We start from the raw sequence: 18,147 nt of genomic DNA, 5'->3' as shown, positions 1-18,147 counted from the left end.
GTAGCGCTTTCCATTACGTTTAGGAATCGTACTTCACTATCTATGTCAGTAGTTCTTATTCTGCACCATCCCCTGACACTAGGAAATGGACTGGACCATAGCTACATTTGAGAGCCCTCATTACAGACAGGCTGATTTGATTTTGTGGTATTAAAGAGTGAAGAATTGTTGCCAGTCTCTAATGCAATTTTTAAAAGTGCAGATGGGAAACTAGTTGACGCACTTACCCATATGACAACAGATGCTCCAGAGTCAATGCTTTGGTAATGAACTATTAGTTTAGGAATTAAATGCATAGATAATCTGGACTTTTTCCTATAACATTTCTTATTACTCTCTCTAGAACCAGGAATGTGACTTGTTGAACACCAGAGAGATCAAAAATTAATTTAGATTGGGCTTCCAACCAGAGACCTATGTTAGTTATTTGCTATTCCATTTCTTATAGACTTAGTGGAAAGCTAACTTTCATGATATATGTATCACAACTGCTTCTCTGATGATTTAGTAGTGTCACATAGTACATTTACAGCATTATTTGATTTGAAAGCAGGATCAGATAACAATCTAAGTTTTAGACAAGAAACAACAGATGGTTACAGTTGAATGGGTTCGAGACTCAATAGCAGGCCCCAGCATTGGAGAGCACAGCCGTTATTATACCAGACATTATAGAAATGCTTTGCCATGTGTGTATAACATTTTATAATATGATTTGTAATAGTGACTGAAATCAGGGGTTTCATTTCTTGCCAGCTCAGAATATTCAGACTGATTTTTGAACATGCACCAATGTGATGTTAGTTGCCTGAGAACAAATGTTGCCTTAATCTGTGAAAATTCATACAACCTAGAACATTATTATATAGGCTAGCACCATCTGAAAAAAACAGTTAAGATTCAAGGCCTGTGTACTCAACCATTGACCAGCTCTGGCACTTTTCCCTGTCACCAAACTTCAAAGAGTGTTTCATTTATAGAACAAAGGCTTGTTAAGTAATATGTAAAGCACTGGGATCATGAGAAGGAAATCATCATGTTGGAAATGTGCATTTCCCCCACATGCTATTAATTACAAAAGAAGGCAAGGAGAAACATTTTTCTCTTGTTAGACTAACCTATTAATTATTTGAAATTAACTTGAAAAATTATGTAAGAGGTTGTTGGGGAACAGCAGAGGACCTAACTCTTTTACTAGGAGTCTTCAATTACTGTTTAAATAATCTTTCCTATGTTTTGTATAGGACTTGTGACCCCAATTCAGCACAGAAATTAAGTACATGCTTAAGTCCATCCTTCTTCAGCAGAGCACATAAGTATGTGCTTTAAATGCCTGCCTATACAGTATAAGTAGAGCTGAATAGAGTATTTTGAGATTTTTACATTTGACTTGTTCTGGAATCAGAACAAAAAGTGAAAATTTTGAAATTCTCCGCAAAAGAAAATTCTGGAAAAAAGTGTTTGATTTTGACTTATTTTTATTTTGTATTATACTGTAATATACAATTGCGAATGGGCACAATCTCCTTCTCGCTACACATAGGATCATCAAAGTTACACTGGACCTTTAAACAATCCTGGGCACAGTCTCCTCATCTGTACATATGGGATCATTGATGGCACACTGGACCTTTTGCATCTTGGTCTCCTGGTTTTCTAGTCTGTGCCAGCTGCTTTTCAACTTCCTGTTGTAAAATTTTGTTCCCTAACCTCATGGATTGGATGGGTAGAAATCCACTGAGCTGTTCCTGGAAATTTCACCCTGCTCCCTGAGGAGCTGCAGGGTCTATGCCTTAGCTGGCTTCTTGTCCACCACTGCTGATAAGCTTTTTCAGAATAGTCCCCAGCTTCTCTGACAGCTGCTACCTTCTGTGTCAGATGCAGCCTTATATCCCAGTTGTCGCTAGCCAGGCAACTAGTTACAAGGTAGAAAGGGAGCTGGCTTCTCCATTGAATACACTCTGTCACAATAACATAAAACTAAAAAAGCAGCAAATGTGATTTCAAAATGATAATTTTGGTTCCAGAAATGTTGAAACAAATCATTTTAATTGCATGAACCTTCTCCCACCTTTCTTCCAAAATTAAGTTCCAGCAAAATTAATGTGAATTCACAAAGCATTTTGATTTCATTGAAGCCATATATTCTGATGGAATATGGTTCCATTGAAATTTCTCCAGCCATCTCTAATTGTAAGGCAGAACTGTGCAAACAAGAGCCAGATGGAGAAGCTGTTTTTTATCAGGCAGTTGGATGGAAAATGCAGTGCTGTTGAATGCTGCTATCCTTTATTTATAGGTTTATATGTATGTATGTATCTGTCGCTGAAGGATCTATTCAGGAGAAATTCCACATACAACTAGAAATATCAATGAATACTAAGTTCTCAGTAAACAAACTGCTTAAATCATCTCTGAAAATCCAACTGTGTGAATGGAACTGAGATGCGTGTGTAATGCTCCTGCGCAGGGCTGTTTGGTTTAACCTGTCAGGAAATTAAGTGTGGCCAGAAAGACATCTTCAACCATCTAGGGATGACTGGTGACTCTTCTTGATGCTTCTGTACTAAGAATAATGGAAAGAAGAGACAGGCGGATGAAGGATGATGTGCAGGTTTCTAAAACTGATAGTCAAGAAACTGCTGGTAATTCTTTGAGTGCCATCCCTTTGGGAGCTCCACTATAGGTGTGAGTGGGTTCTGGTGCCATTGATCGTAGACTTTTGGTAGCAGTGTCTGGTCAGGATGACTTGTGCACCATAGCTGCCATATGGTACTGTTAGCACTTGTTTGTCCCAATCGCCCTCAGCTTCTTTTCAACCAGTCTGAGCTGCAGATGAAGTTCCACAAACAGTGTCTGAAATAGAGAAAAACAAAATACACTGGAACTGAAATAGGCATAGAGTGGTTATAATAACTCTGTATTTGGCAACGCTGCGACCACTACTGAAGAATTTTGACCAGTTCCAGTGTCTGCAATTAAATAAGTATCTTCATGAATAATTGGAGAGCATTCAGAGAAGAACCATATGCATCTACTGAGTTAACAGAGACCTAACAGTGGCAGTGCCTAGGTTCTTAACTTCCATTAAAAAGAGACACACAAAAGTAACAATAGTAGATGTATCAGATGGTACAAATGTACCAGCTGTACTAAACTGATGTGTGTCAGATTGATAGTTCATTTTTTTATAATCTGCGTGTTTTAATGGCAAATTTAGGCCTCACATTTAATTAGGTATTTATATTTACCTGTTGTAAATTGGTACTGTCATTTTCACCTCCCCACTTTCTGATGCTAGTAGATTCCACTGCTTTGTGTGATTATCAGAAATGCAGGCAGAATGGAGTTCATGTCTGATAAAGGTGAAGTAGTTATTTAATTTTAGAATGTGGTGGGTATGAGAATTGTGAATGCAGTCAATGTGATTACATTTTTCCTTAGGCCAGTTGTTCTGTCGGCACTAGTTTAAAATATATATATTTTATATATAAATATAAATATATATATGAATATCTGTCGGCACTAGTTTAAAATATATATATAAAAAGATGACAAACTGCCATAGTTTCAATCCGTACACAGTACAGCGGGAGCCATGTTGATTTCAGGATATTACAGAGACGAGGTGGGTGAAACAATATATAGTATAAGATCAAATTTTGTGGATCAAAGGTCATCAGAACTTGTTCTAATAAATAATATTACCTTACCCACATTGTCTGTACAATGTAAGTCTTTTACAGGGGGAATATGATACCCTTACTATTTTTAACTGTTAGGGACAAACTTGCATGTTACATTTGTGCTTTGATTTGTATGCTGTTAATAAAATATGCCCTCACTGGCGCAACAGAGGCTCTATCCTGATGGGCTATATATAGTCTTATATTTGAACACTTGACATTAATATATTGATGCCAATAATCAAATATTATTCATTAGGTTGCAGATCCTCAGAGATATATAGGTGCCAAACTTTCACTGGTTGCTACACTCCAATGTTTTTGCTCAGCTCTGTTGCCAGCTTTTATCCCAATTAATTATTATTTTACATCCTCTGCTACACCAGGGAATTCCAATAGTTGTGACTGTGCTGAAATCTTCACTTTTACACTGCATTGGAAGGAAAGCAGCAAACATCTGGCTTATCTAATGAATATTTTGCTCATCTATAGGCTTAGTCCAAATGCTCAGCCTTAGGCTACGATTACATTAGCAAGTTTTGCCGACAAAACTGATGGAATGTCCACACATAAAATGCGTTTTCTGTTGACAGTTTGGCGACAAAACCCAGCACTTTCACTGGCAGTTAATGCCGCCATTGGCAGATTGTGTCGAAAAAAAGCTGTGTGGATTCTCTGGGGGCCTTCTCTCGACAGACAGGGTGTCCAGAACAATGGGCAGCCCTGTATGCTGTGCTTCTGGGTGCCTGTTTTGTTGAGAGAGCAGCTGGGCAGTCCAACTGCTCTGTCGACAGTGGGGGCTCTTCCATTTGGCTTTTGTGTGTGGCTGCATTCTGTTGACAGAAATTTTGTCAGGAAATCTCTTCCAACAGTGACTTCTGTCAACAGAGTGCTGTAGTGTAACTGTAGCCTTAGTTGTACAAAACGGCCATTAATATGAATCCAGTGCTGTGGCATGATGGAGCTACCGCTTTGCTCAGAACAAAGAAGTCTGCAGGCTGGGTGCTAAAAGGAGCAGCAGTGAAAGGGTTAAGAATGTTGGCATTTAGGCAGTCTCATTTTGCTTTCAAGTTAAACACCTCACTAAAATAAAGACCCAGCGTATAAGTTCATCCTCTTCCTCATGCCATTGTTTCTCACCACTGGCTGCAGACTCAGCAAGACAAAGCACAGTAGTTTCCATAGTCAAGGCTATCTTTGCAAGCAGATGGGGTGGAAATCTAATTAAAACACCCATAAGCTTTGATTCTGGCAAAAATAAAAAAGGGAGGGGAACAAAATCTGTAGGACGACCCTAAATCCTTTGAATTAAATGGATGCTCTGTGTCTATGCTGTTCTATTGTCCCAGTTTATAAATAAAATATGAAGGGCTCCATTTTCACAGAAGTGCATAAATGTGTTCATTTATGAGTTTAATAAACCATGTGTATTCAGCGCCATTAGATAAGCATATGTATATAGCAATAAATGTTCTCTGTATAAAATCAACACATGGACAATGCTCTGAATATCTGAAGCTTGGATAAGTCGGCATGTGTTTAGATTTTAAAGTAGCCTTTCTAAAGTTTTGGGGCATTAAGCATGAAATGAGGGTTGCATGCGATTTATAATTCTGTTGACAGCATAAGTAAATGTTTTCCAAAAATGTGATAACATCAAAATACCTAGCTCTTAAATAGCATCTTTATATGTGGGTCTCAAAGTGCTTTAAAAAGAAAGAAAAATAGAGCGTGCCTTATTTTACACAGGGAGTAACCGAGGCACTGAAAGATGAAGTGACTCCGTTAGCCTACTCACATAATAGGGCAGCAGGGGAGCCAAGATTAGGCATCAGGTCTCCTGATTCCTAGCCCAGTGCCTTATTCACTGGACCATACTGCCTAACTAAATGATGAGTATTATTGTGGAGTTCCTAAAAGTTATGAAAGGGAAATCTGGGAGGAGAAACAAAATATACTGGACCCTACGTAACCTGCATGAAATTGAAGCACACTCCAGTATACAACACAGGTGGTAAATAACCCTAACACATTATAATTCACATTGACAATGGAGCCACTTGTTCTGTTAACTACTGTCATTTCATTGGGATTTGGGCACATGACCTCTTTCAGCAAGTTCAAAAAAAATAAATAAATAAAGCTAAAATTTTGTCATGGCTGTGTTTAGCAAAAGTTACAGACAGGTCACAGGCAATAAACAAAAATTCACAGAGCCTGTGACCTGTCTGTGTCTTTAGTAAAGTAACCAGGGGCAGGGCTAAGTATTGGGAGGAATGGAATCCCATGAATGTGGGGGGGGGGCCGGGGGAGGTTGGTGACCAACAGGCTGAGATCCCTGCCACTGTGGAGAGGCAGAGCTGTGGGGGCACACAGCTCCCACTCTGGAACTGGCCGTCCCATCCCCATAAACCACAGGGCAGGGGCTGAAGAGGTCTGGTTCCTGTCATCCAGCTGCAGTTGCAGCAGGGTGGGGTGCACAATCTTGCCTCCAGCATTGGCTGTTGACCACTGAATTGGGAGACATCACAGAGTTCCAATAACGTCATGGAATTTGTGACTGCCCTGACTAAATCATAGCCTTAGCAATGTCTTTTGCTTTGGATCCCTCTCCTAGACTTTTGCAAACAGGCACTGTCCAGTTTGGTTACTTGTCCCTACAGGAGCCTAACAGTTGTGTGCAGTGCATCGCAGGAGTAATAAGAAGGTATATTTATTTCACTTGATTTTATTTTGTCATTTCTGTGCATGTATCAAGGCCTTAGCTGCCCACTCAAGGTTTCAATATGATATTTTCTCTTGACACTGGTGACATATTTTGAGTGAGTGTGGGTTTTTTTTTTCTGATTTAAACAATAACTTCTTATTGCATAGGAGAGAGTGAAGCTCTCCTGTTTAACTGGTGTTGCCAAACATATCTTCAAAATATCTCCTATACTTAGTGCTAGGCTGAGCCTCCACCATTCTTCCCAGCAGCCACTTCATCCTATGCTAGTAAACTATCAAAGTAGATGGGAACAGTGTCTTTCCTGGTAGCATGAAGAGAATGTAATTGATGACTCTCTTGACCTGATTTTCACCTTGACTGCTGCTGCTGGGTCCTAAATGCTCTCATGCTTGAGTTCTTCCTCCAGCCACCAGAGAAAATTGAGTCATAGAAATAATTTTTATGCCACAGGCAGCAATAATGAGTAGAGATTTTTGTTTTTTTAATTCAACTATAGCACCTTTCCCCTCCCAAATGGTGAACAGTTTCATGTGGTGAAAAGGTTGTCACATCTAGAATATCTCCATCCAAAGACGTAATCGTGTGTTTCTTGTTTGGAAGATCTTTTGTGTTACTCAGTGGTAAGGTTGCTTGGATGCAGACTGAACTTTCTTCCTCCATGGTAGCATAACGGCCTGGACAGGACTAAAGTCCTGTCTTTTGTTCTGAGGTGTCTCTGCTGCGAAATGACCCATAGTTCTGTTTTTTCAACCCCTCTTTTTTGGCATGTACATGTGTTTGTTCAGAAGCTCTGGGTGAAGATGTGGGTTTTGGTGCTTTCATTCTGCTGTCTCCATCTCCAATGACCTTGCTCAGGGGTGTCCAACCTTTTTTCATGTTCTGGGGGCCAAACACAAAATAGTCCCAAACTGCTCTCCCAAACCCAGGATTAACTTGCGCAGGAGCTCTGCCTGTCACCATCCCCCGCTGCTTCTTTCTTCACCACAGCTGTGTGGCTCTCCCCAGCCCTCCTATTCCTGCCATGAACACCACAGCAGCTCCCACCACCCTGCCACTCCTGCTGGTGATTAAACCAATTAAATTAAGTTCTAATCCAGGGTTTCCTAATCTTTTTTTTTTTTATAAAGAACCCCTTTAAAAATTTTAAGTACCCCCAATTTTCAGACACACAAAAATCCCCTCCAGGGAGGAAGCGTGGCCTATGCAACTGGCAGGTAAAGAGAAGCATCAGCTTCCCCTTCAATGTGCCACTACATGACTCTTGAGAGTCCTCCAGCCAGCACTTTCACATCTCATCACCACCTGGCCCCTTACCTATTCCTCTGATGCCAGGGCCATCCTTATCGATACACAGAATATGCAGCTGGGTAGAGCATCCAGAAATTTGGGGCATCACTGGTATTAATGTCCACCCACCTCTTCCTGTCCCTGTTCTGTGACTCTGCTTCTTTCAGAGAGGATTTAGTTAACTTAAAAGAGAAAACCTGCCAGACCAATTACAGCATTGTGAATGAAGGCATCTAAGAAGTATTTGCCAAACCCAGATATAAACGGTCAGTTTTTGAATTTACTGTGTTAGTCTACAGGACCTTAGTTTAAAATTTGCTTTACATTTTTTTATTATTGTGTTGCTGAAATTATAGAATCACATCTCTGAAAAATCATCACCATGCCCGCCCCCCATGCAACTGCCCCACCTGTCTGAGGCTGTAGGTGAGCTTTTGTTTGTATTTGCAGATGTTTGTAGATTAGATGTTTGTAACTTGGTGAGTGTCAGTACATCACCTAAATTGTACCTGCTTTATCAGCAGGACTCAGCTCCTCCAAGGAGGTAGAGTGACTCATCCACCTCTTCTAACATTTCTTTATAAGGAGAAAAGTATCGCCCCATTGTGAGAGGGGACTGCTTTGAACTGAGCTGTGAAATGCACATGAGAGCAGATGTAGGTTGGGTTTAGAAAGACATAATAAATAAAACTCAATTGTTTGCCTTGTCAGTGCATTCCTGGTGTTTGTGTTTGTATGTTAGCTATTTTAAAAAGTTGTGTTAGTTTCCACCTAAAAATATATTTTAACAAATAGGTTGATTTTGTAGCTGAAGAGAAAATGCTTCTGGATGTAACACTGTAGACAGACTGCTCAAGGTTCTCCTCTCTAGTCTGGTATGGGCAGGAAATGTACATCTGATAAGCAAACTATTTTGGGTAAATCCGTGTAACTGCAAATACTTACTTTGTTTTCTCTGAGGTGGGGCTCAGAAAGAATAAGAAATGTTAGTCACATTGAACTTAGTCAGGGAGGTGGAGAAAATGGAGGAGTTGGCTTAAATTATTAAATCTCCAAAAAGAATTCCAAATTCAAACATACGATGTTAATAAAAGTATATGTGGGGAGTGGGAAATGTTACTTGAGTATAATGTTCAATTTTTCTCTTTTTTGGGCTGCACTCTGAGGCAGCGAGCAACATTGAGTAAAACTGAATGTGTGGACTTTTGCCAAAGTCTGGTGAGCTGCCTAATACAATGGCTGTATAATTTCTACTGAGAAGCTAACATGGGAAAACAACTTGAATGTTGAAACACTCAAGGCTGGAGCAGAGCTAGAACATGCTTTTTCATTCCATGGGAGAATCCATGATGTCAAATTTTTCCCTGTTCCAAAATGGATTAAAAAACAAATTCCCATGGAACAAAATTCCAAAGAAAAAAATCTGTATGTGTCTATCAAAACATTTTGTTCAAATTTTGACTTTTTCCATTTTATATTATACACAATAAAAATAACAGCTATCAAAAGTGATTTCTAAATGGAAAATCAAAAGAAAGTTAAAACAAGATGTTTATATTTTGACCTTATACAATCTTTTTCTTTTTAAACAAATGTTCATCAAAATCAATGTGTTTTTTTAAAAATTTATTGCTTTTGGCAAACTGGAAAAAAACATTCTACTGGAAATTTTCTGAGCTGCTCTACTCAGGACCTTTAAATTACGGCTACAGAGATGTGACCTTACTTTCTCCTGCAGCAGGACATACTCATGCTAATTCTGCATCAGCTAGTGCACTACCCTAAAAAGTACAGTATGGTCACAGCAACATGGGTGGCAGATGGTTGAGTAAAAATCTGCCTGATCCTCTGGGTATGTACTTGGGAGGCTACCCCGAGACATCACTTGTGCTGCTGCACTTATACTAGTGGTTTTTTTTCACACTAACTTGAGTTGAGTGGTAGTCTTCTAACTTCCAATATAGGCTGACGTACATGTGGAAGCATTTTCCTCGCTCCTCCACCCACACAGCCTTAGAAGAATTATTTTCCACGCAACATGGGTGCATAACTCTTGATAAGTGTTCCAACTTCCACTATCTTTATTAAGGGAAAAATGTGGATCCTACTTTGAGAGACCAATCTAAACATCTCTAGGCAATAACATTGAGTATTCCATGCAGTGTGTCTTGTTCAGCCCTGATTGAACAGGCCTAAGTCCACAAGACGAGAGAGGCTGTATTTTCTTACATCAGGGCTGAGTTTGTCGCAATGTCTGTGGATACCATTTGGGCTTCAGTATCCGTCCTTGCCAAATGCTTAATCCTCTATTAATCATACCTTGAAAACTCTCTCTCTCTCTCTCTCTCTAAAAGCGAGAACAATTGCTGGATTTATGTAGGGGAAATCAAGTGCAGAATATGACTTATCTTCAGGGAAAATTCTTCTTCACTCAGGGTACCTGGAGAGTCCATGGAACTCATCACCAACATGTACAAATGTCTAGAATCCATTATCTAGGAGATCAATCACTGCCCAGGAAGATATTCTTTTCCCTTGGTGAGAATTTGGCATTGATAGATTTAGACAAAGGCTATGTCTACACCACAAGATAAGTTTGAATTTATTAAAATTGATTTTATAATGCCTTTTTTTAAAAAAAATCCTCACTTCCCACAGGCTCCCAACAAATTCGACATACTGCTTCCACGCTGAAATCACCAAACATAGACTGTAGCAGCAGGGCATTGTGGCAACCTAACCCACAGTTCTCCCAGCACCGCATTCTGAGCCGGGAGGCAGGTGCAGCAGCCATGGTCAGCTTCCTGTTTCCTGCTAGTAGCAAAGAACTGGGAGCCAAGTGCAGCAGTGCTGTCAGTTTCCCGGGTCCCTGCAGCTTGGGGGACCCAGGAAACTGACAGCACAGCAGCCCCGGTCAGTTTCCCAATCCTGCTAGTAGCGGGGAGCTGAGAGCCAGTTGTAGCACATAGCTTTGTGGGATACATATGGGACGCTTGTGGAGGCTAATGAATTTGAATGAAAGACGTGGCACTTCCACACAAGCCTTTATTCGACATTTTAAACTTGAGAATGATGCTATACCCATCCATTATTATCAACATTTTGTTATGGATATTAGGGCAGACTAAATCAAGCTAATAACATTTACAGTGAAGACAGTGATGTTTTGGGCTGCATCTACACTAGACCCTTTTGGAAGGGGCATAGTAACGAGAGAGTTAGGAAGCTGCTAATGAGGTGCTGCCATGAATATTCAGTGCCTCATTAGCATAATGATGGACGCACGTGATGCAAAATGCTGCTTTCGAAGCACGTGCCGCCTGTGTAGACAGGAGCCTTTCAAAAGGACCCTCCGGATTTTGAAGGCCTCTTCTTCCTATTTGGTTTTATGAAGAAGCAGCTTTCGAAGTCCTGGGGGGTCCTCTCAAAAGGCCCCCATCTACATTAGTGGCACACAATTCAAAAGCAGCACTTTTGAATTGCTTGCGGTCACCATTATGCTAATGAGGTGCTGCATATTCATGACAGAGCCTCATTACCATCTTCCCAGCTCACTCATTACCATGCCCCTTCTTCAAGGAAGGAGCTCGTGTAGATGTAGCCTTAATATCAAGCTAACTCTTTTAAGTTCAGTTTTATCTTGTAGTGTAGATACAGCATAAATCTTATTGCAGCTGATTCTTCGTCTCTGAATTAGTCACCAAAAAATGCTGTACATTCAGAACACACACACAAGGGCCGTTTCTACACAGGCCACTTTCTCTGAAAGTGGCATGGGAATACACGGCCCAAAATATGCTAATGAGGCGTGGATGCAAATTCCCCATGCCTCATTAGCATACGGACATGTGATTTGGAGTCTGGAAGACTGTTCTTCTGGACTCCAAAATGCCGTTTAGAAGCGTGGCCCCTGGGCATCTTCCGGAAGGAAGTCCTTCTTCCGGAGGCCCCCTCTTCCCAAAAATTTTTGGGAAGAAGGGGCGTCCGGAAGAAGGACTTCCTTCTGGAACCTCCCCCAGGGCCGCACTTCTAAACGGCGTTTTGAAGTCCGGAAGAACGGTCTTCCAGACTCCAAATCACATGACCGTATGCTAATGAGGTGCGGGGAATTTGCATCCGTGCCTCATTAGCATATTTCAGGCCGTGTATTACCATGCCACTTTTGGAGAAAGTGGCCTGTGTAGAAACGGCCAAGGACTGGAAATGTTTCTCATGTTAATTATTGTTTGCTACACCAAGCAGAGAATTCCAGCAGCGTTACAGTCCCAGTAATATTTCAAAGCATCTCATGCTCTTCCAAACTATTCCCATTAAGTGTGTGTATATCAGAATACAGATCTAACAGTTCATTTTTACAGCCAGTAGCAATAAGGTGTGGATTTTCATTCAACTTTTTGTTTGTTTTTGCCAAATGACCCAAAATGTAGGACAGTCCATAGTAAGGAGATAGTTTTTCTCAAATATGTTTCTGTTGTTGTAACAAACTCTCAAACATAGCCTTGGCTAAACAACCCTCTGATTAATTTCATATTTCTCTTCACGGCTGTTTCAAGAGAACCTGCCAGACGTTGATATGATTATAGTAAATGTAAGGCAACATCAGCAGAATAGGGCAAATGGGGTTGTATCAAGATGTCATCTGGCAGCAGAGTTTTATCAAGAGTCTGGAAAATTGTAACAGTCACCCTTTGGTTTTGTCTTTAACTGCTGTCATCATGTATTCTTGGACCCAGCTGTGTTTTATATCCTTGTCATTTGAATAAAGACATTAAACTTCTCAAATATTCTTTATGGGTCTAATCAAATGGAGTGCTGAGTAACTTCAGACATGTGGGCCTGGTTCTCCTCTCTATTACAGTGATATAAATTGGAGTGGTTTTTATCTGGATTTATGCAGTGGAAATCAAGAGCAGAATATGACTTATACTAAGTTCTCTCAAATTCTCTTGAGTTTAGTAGGCTCTTAGAGCACTGTGCCCCGTTCAGGAAGCTCTCAGTATTTTGCAGGATCAGAGCCTATGTTAAGGGATTATTTTCTTGTAAGCATGATTGACTGGAACACTGAGCCTCATTCTTTTTTGACTTACAGCAGATTTTGATAAAACTCCATTGACTTCAGGCCCATTATTTATAAAGGGGAAAAAAAGTGTTACTAAGGCACTTGATTTACTTGGTGCCTTGCTTGGCTGGCACATGCACTCCACTATCCGGCTTCTGCTTCCAAAGTTGCTTTTTATGTCTTTGTATTGTAATTTATTGATATTTGCCCACAATCTCAGGTTGAATGTGGGTATTGTGCAGTCACACATCTGCAGTCTTGTGCCATTACCAGTCATACTTCATGTCCCCATAAACGTAGTGGCTCTGCTGATCGTGGTAATGAGAGACGAAGAGTTTGGCTCTCATGGACCCCTCAGGCTGCAAATCTTTTTACAGAATGTCACTGGAAATTCTCTCCATTACTGCTTTATGTCTGATCCCAATGTGAGACTGGCTTTGGTTTCTTTTCTAAAAGCAAGAACATTGCTTATCCATGTTGGAAAACTAGAAACTAGATACCTGAGTGCACAGGTGCCCTTTCTCTCACACATTGGGTGTGGATCAATAAGTGTTCTGTGCTGAACCCTTTGTATATGCTTATACAAAAAGGAGGAGATGGGGACTGGACAGAAGAAAGACATTGTAAGACCCATAACTGAGTGTTTCTACTGCCCTTAGCACCCCACAAAGGGACTCTAGAATGGCAGGAGCTATTAGTTAAATCTATGGAATGTTGTAGTTGCCTTAGAAGAACAACACTGTGGTTGAACAGCCTGCCTACGAACAGGGGTGGTGAATGGTCAGATGGCGGAATTGGGTATATTTTGCTTAGAAAGACCTCCAGACAAGTTTAATCCTTTCTGACTGATGCTACCATAACAACAATGCTGAACAAAAAGTAAATAAGTCACAGATGAATTGAACAAAGTATATCCTTTTTGATTGGTGTCCATGTAGGTGCTCCACTTCAGGTGGCAGTGTGTCCTGGTGCTGTTGATTGGTGATTTCTGCTATCAGGTTGATGCACCCATATACAGTATCAGTTTTGTGGCTCCACTGGCACCTCACCTGGCATACATATGCCCTGAACCCCTCCATTCCTTCTCAAGTATACTCTGCTTGAGATGGAGTCCATTAGTGCTGTCCCTACAACTTTAGAAAACTATAGTTTTTAGATTGTTTCTTAGTTTAATTATAATTAATTTTAGATTAACACCGTAGTACCATCGTAGTATTAATTTTAAAAAAATCTTTATCTCCAAATCCCGAAGAAGGATGCTTTAAGAAAGCCTGGATCCCCACATTTTACAAAGTCTTTTAATGACACCACACCATTACTGGACCTAATCACATTAATTACAAGATCAGGGGTTCATTCTCATGTGTCTCGACCAATATTATATATGCAATTAGGTGCCAGCAATGCCCCTCTAAAATGTACATTGGACAAACCGGGCAAACACTTCGCAAAAGAATGAATTGACACAGAAGAGACATCAGGAACCCCAATACGCATAAGCTGATCAGTGAACATTTCAATGGCGTGGGCCATTCTGTTAAAGACCTGAGAATATGCATCCTACAACAAAGAGACTTTTAAAACAGATTATATAGAGAGATTTGTGAACTGGGCGTCATATTCAAATTTGACATAGTAACACTTGGTATGAACAAAGACAACAATTATCTCACGCATTACAAGGACTGCTTCCTTCCTTTGACGTTTGTAATGATCTCAGGCAAGACACTTTACATCCCCCATTCCACTCCCCCCTCCTTCAGTGCATATGTTTGATTTGTCAGTTTTCAATGCATTATTTCGGACCTCTGTGCTATATATCTGGGTCTGGACTGGAAATTCTATAGATCTGAAGAAGTGGGTCTGTCCCACGAAAGCTCATAACCTAATAAATCAATTGTTAGTCTTTGAAGTGCTACATGACTGCTGTTTTGTTTTGACACCACACCAGTCTTAGATGGACACTCATTTTCTGCCCACTTCCTCAGGGAATTGCACATTCCTCAGAAGTGTACTCACTGCAACAGCCTACAGGCAAGAGTCAGCGAGCTAGGGCTTGCTGTCTGTAACTAATCTTGTTGGAAAAATGCCTTTTCTCTGCAGCAGAGTCAACAAATAGCTCTGCTGGTGCTCCCTCCATTGACAGGGTGAGTGCTTCGTCTTTGAAGAAATCAAGGGCTTTGTCGTCACCAAACCATGGACCATTAAAAAACAAAGGGTCTCCACAAGATCCCTGGCATTGGTGGTAAGCTCATCAAATGCCTTTGATACACCAGGCATCTCTTTGACTATCTGCCCACTGACCTCTGCCAATAAGGGAAGAGTCAAGTTGTAGGCACCATATAGCTTCCTCCTGCACGATAGCATCTACCCCTGGAAAGGATTCAGTATCTCAAACTGCACTACAGATCATGGCTCCCCCACCTGCAATGAGTGCAATAGTGCTGAGCTTGGAACAATCAAAACATATGACAGTGCAAATGAAACTACTCATAAATGATCAACACCAAAGGAAACAGCACTGCATATGACGACATTGTCTTCTTCACTCATTACACTGAGATACTGACTACATCAGCACCCAGCTCCCGATTGTATGGCACTATAGACTCCCTGATACCAACAGCACCAGACCAGCCTCATTTCCTCTGCTATTCTCAAGCAATGAGAGGGAAGAAAAAGAAAAGACAGCTTTTTTTTTCCTCAAGATATTCTTCCCAAATGGACACTACCCGCCAATACAATTGCAAAAGAAAGACAAGGAGAGATCTACAGCTGTGGCTTGCAAGCCCACTGATAAGCCTACGTGTGTCTTTCCCTATGTAATGGCCACAATGGGACCCATCAACAGCTTATATGGCCCAATTCCAGAGAGCTGAGTCTGCACACAAGAAACCCCAACAGTTTTCAACATTAGTACCTGAGCCCTCTGAGATCATTAAGGAATGGGAAGAATAGAGGGAAGACAGCTCTCATCATAAGGAGTCACCAGAACACAACTCATCTTTCCTAGATGAAGCACTCATATCAGATGATGTCAAATATTTCTAGGAGCTATTTAGGAGAATGGACCAGAGCCAAAACATCCCCCTCTAGAAGAGGTTCAGAAGACACAACACACAAAGATTTTACATACTTCCTTTTCATTTAGAAAATCAACATTCCATACCTTCCTGTAACCTGTAGGTACAGTGTAGTAACCTCAGGCTTCCATCCCACCAACTAACAAAACACCCTCCAGGTAGCAGTCCAGGCCTGCAGTAAGACACGTTGTTGGGACATTGTGCAGGAAACTAATTGCTTCTGCTCATGGTTTTCCTGATCTGTGTATAAATTAACAACATGAGAAGAGCCATACTGGGTCCATTTCGCCCAGTATCCTGTACAATGGCCGATGCCAGATGTTTCAGAGGACACAATTCTACTCTTTTCCTTCTCACACAGAATTTAATAAGTAGGGCCAAATATCCAAACTTTTGTAACCTAAAGTTAGCATCCTCAATCCATATTTAGGCACCTAGAGAAAAGTGATCTGATTTTTCAAATATGGTTGAATACTTACAGCTTCCATGGGCTTTAGTAGGAATTGGGGATGCTCCGTATGTCTGGAAATCTGGGCAGATGCCTCAGGATGGATCTGGGAGCTTACCTTTAGAAAGCCAAAATTTTATTTTTGTCTCATGTAATTCTGGAAGCACTGAGACCATGCACTAAAGAGAGTGAAGTCTCTGCTCTACAGCAGTAGTTAAGTGCTGCCTGGCCTTTAGGTCATATCATAAAGCACAGGACTTTATTCCCCAGTGGTTGTGGGTTCAATCCCTTCTACTGACAAGCATTACACTTCTGTCCTTAAAGTCATAGTATATGTGAAATTTTCAAACACGCTAATCTCACCGAGATGCTGTTGAAGCCTGTATTATTTTCTCAATTTTTCTGCTTAATTTTGTTTTTGAGAATGTTTTTAATTAATTTTAAAATATTATTTAAATTTGCATGTATAGCTGAATGAAGGACATCTTCAGTATTAACTTACTAGCAGCTGAAGACAGCAGGGGCTGGTAGGCAGCAGCCAATTCCATGGAGCTAGGCACTGTACAGACACATATAGTCCTGCCACTGATCAGTTAGTAGTCTAAATTCCTAATTCTCTCCTCTCATCTCGCTGATCAGTACCTGTATGTCCGCTTATGCTACGAGCATCTGTGCCACTCTTAACAACATATTCTGTCATCTAAAAGTAAAATTAAGTAACGGAAGATTTTTTGGCTCATGGCATCTTAAATACTGTTAACTAATAGCATTTGAGAAGTAGGTTTAGAAATTGGGTGGTACATTTGTATATGAAATCACTGAAGGGTGTTGTGGAATTATAACTGTGGCAGAAAGTTCAATTCAGTGATGAGACAAAGTGCCACAGGCTAATATTATTGGATGAATGCTAGTAATCTAATTACAGTAATAATTGTAAGGATAGTCAGCTCTCAGAAACTGCTAGCAAAAGTCTTGAAACTATGTTCACCTTTATTCAAAGTGAGCAATGCCATTCTTCAGTACATCAGCCTATAAATGTGAAGGACTTGTCTACCTTCTCAGAGTTATTTCCTTGATACATATCTCTTTCAGGCAGTATCAGTCTGCTTCTTTGCACCTGGGAAATTCCTATATGACATTGATATGAAGATGCTGCTACCTGTTAAGATGAAATATTCTGGCCCAAAAATACCTCTATAAAAACAACAGATTCCCAACTTGAACACTTAAGCGGTGTTTTTGTTTGAACTTTGGACTAATGATACAGCAGAAAAGAAAACAAAACAAAAAATAATATGCATTACTTCTCTTACTAACATGCCTGCTGTCTGTTCTATCTATTGATTGATGGCCAAGGGAGATTTATCAAAGGCACAACTGGCAGCAGGTATTAATGAGAATTAGATGTATAACTGACTTTGTACTTTTGAAAATGTCTCTTCTGTTTATCTGTATTTTCTTTGGACCTGACACAAAGGCTGCTGAAGTCAGTAGAGAGAGAAGTAATACATGAGGCTGATTTTCAGAGGGTGGGTGCACAGCACTGTCCAAAATTCAAGCCTCTGTAGGGGGCTCTCAGGTTGGAACTACACAACTAGAAGCATGCAAAGTCACTCATCGCTTTTGAAAACCTTGACTTTGCTTTACAGAATCCAATAAAAGTGCTGAAGACAATCCTTAATATATATTCAATTTTGTAGCAATCCGGAAACCCAAGTATATATGTTTGCAGTGCAAAATTGAATTCTATATATTTAGGAAACAGGAGACAAGGCTGTAGTGTGTATGTTAACTACTGAAATAAATTAGAATTAGGTCATAATAGAACTCATCAGATTCCCTACAGCCATTATATT

The 18,147-nt window shown here is 40.4% G+C and overlaps 1 protein-coding gene across 13 annotated transcripts in view; it reads left to right on the top strand.

Moving 5' to 3' along the window:
* Positions 1–18,147, top strand: part of KALRN (kalirin RhoGEF kinase) — a 489,190-nt gene that overhangs the window by 21,533 nt on the left and 449,510 nt on the right. The gene's annotated exons all lie outside the window — the stretch shown is intronic.

Source organism: Carettochelys insculpta, chromosome 8 (genome assembly GCF_033958435.1).
Source record: "Carettochelys insculpta isolate YL-2023 chromosome 8, ASM3395843v1, whole genome shotgun sequence".
NCBI classification, from domain to species: Eukaryota; Metazoa; Chordata; order Testudines; family Carettochelyidae; genus Carettochelys; species Carettochelys insculpta.
This window is presented reverse-complemented; position numbering and strand designations above follow the sequence as displayed.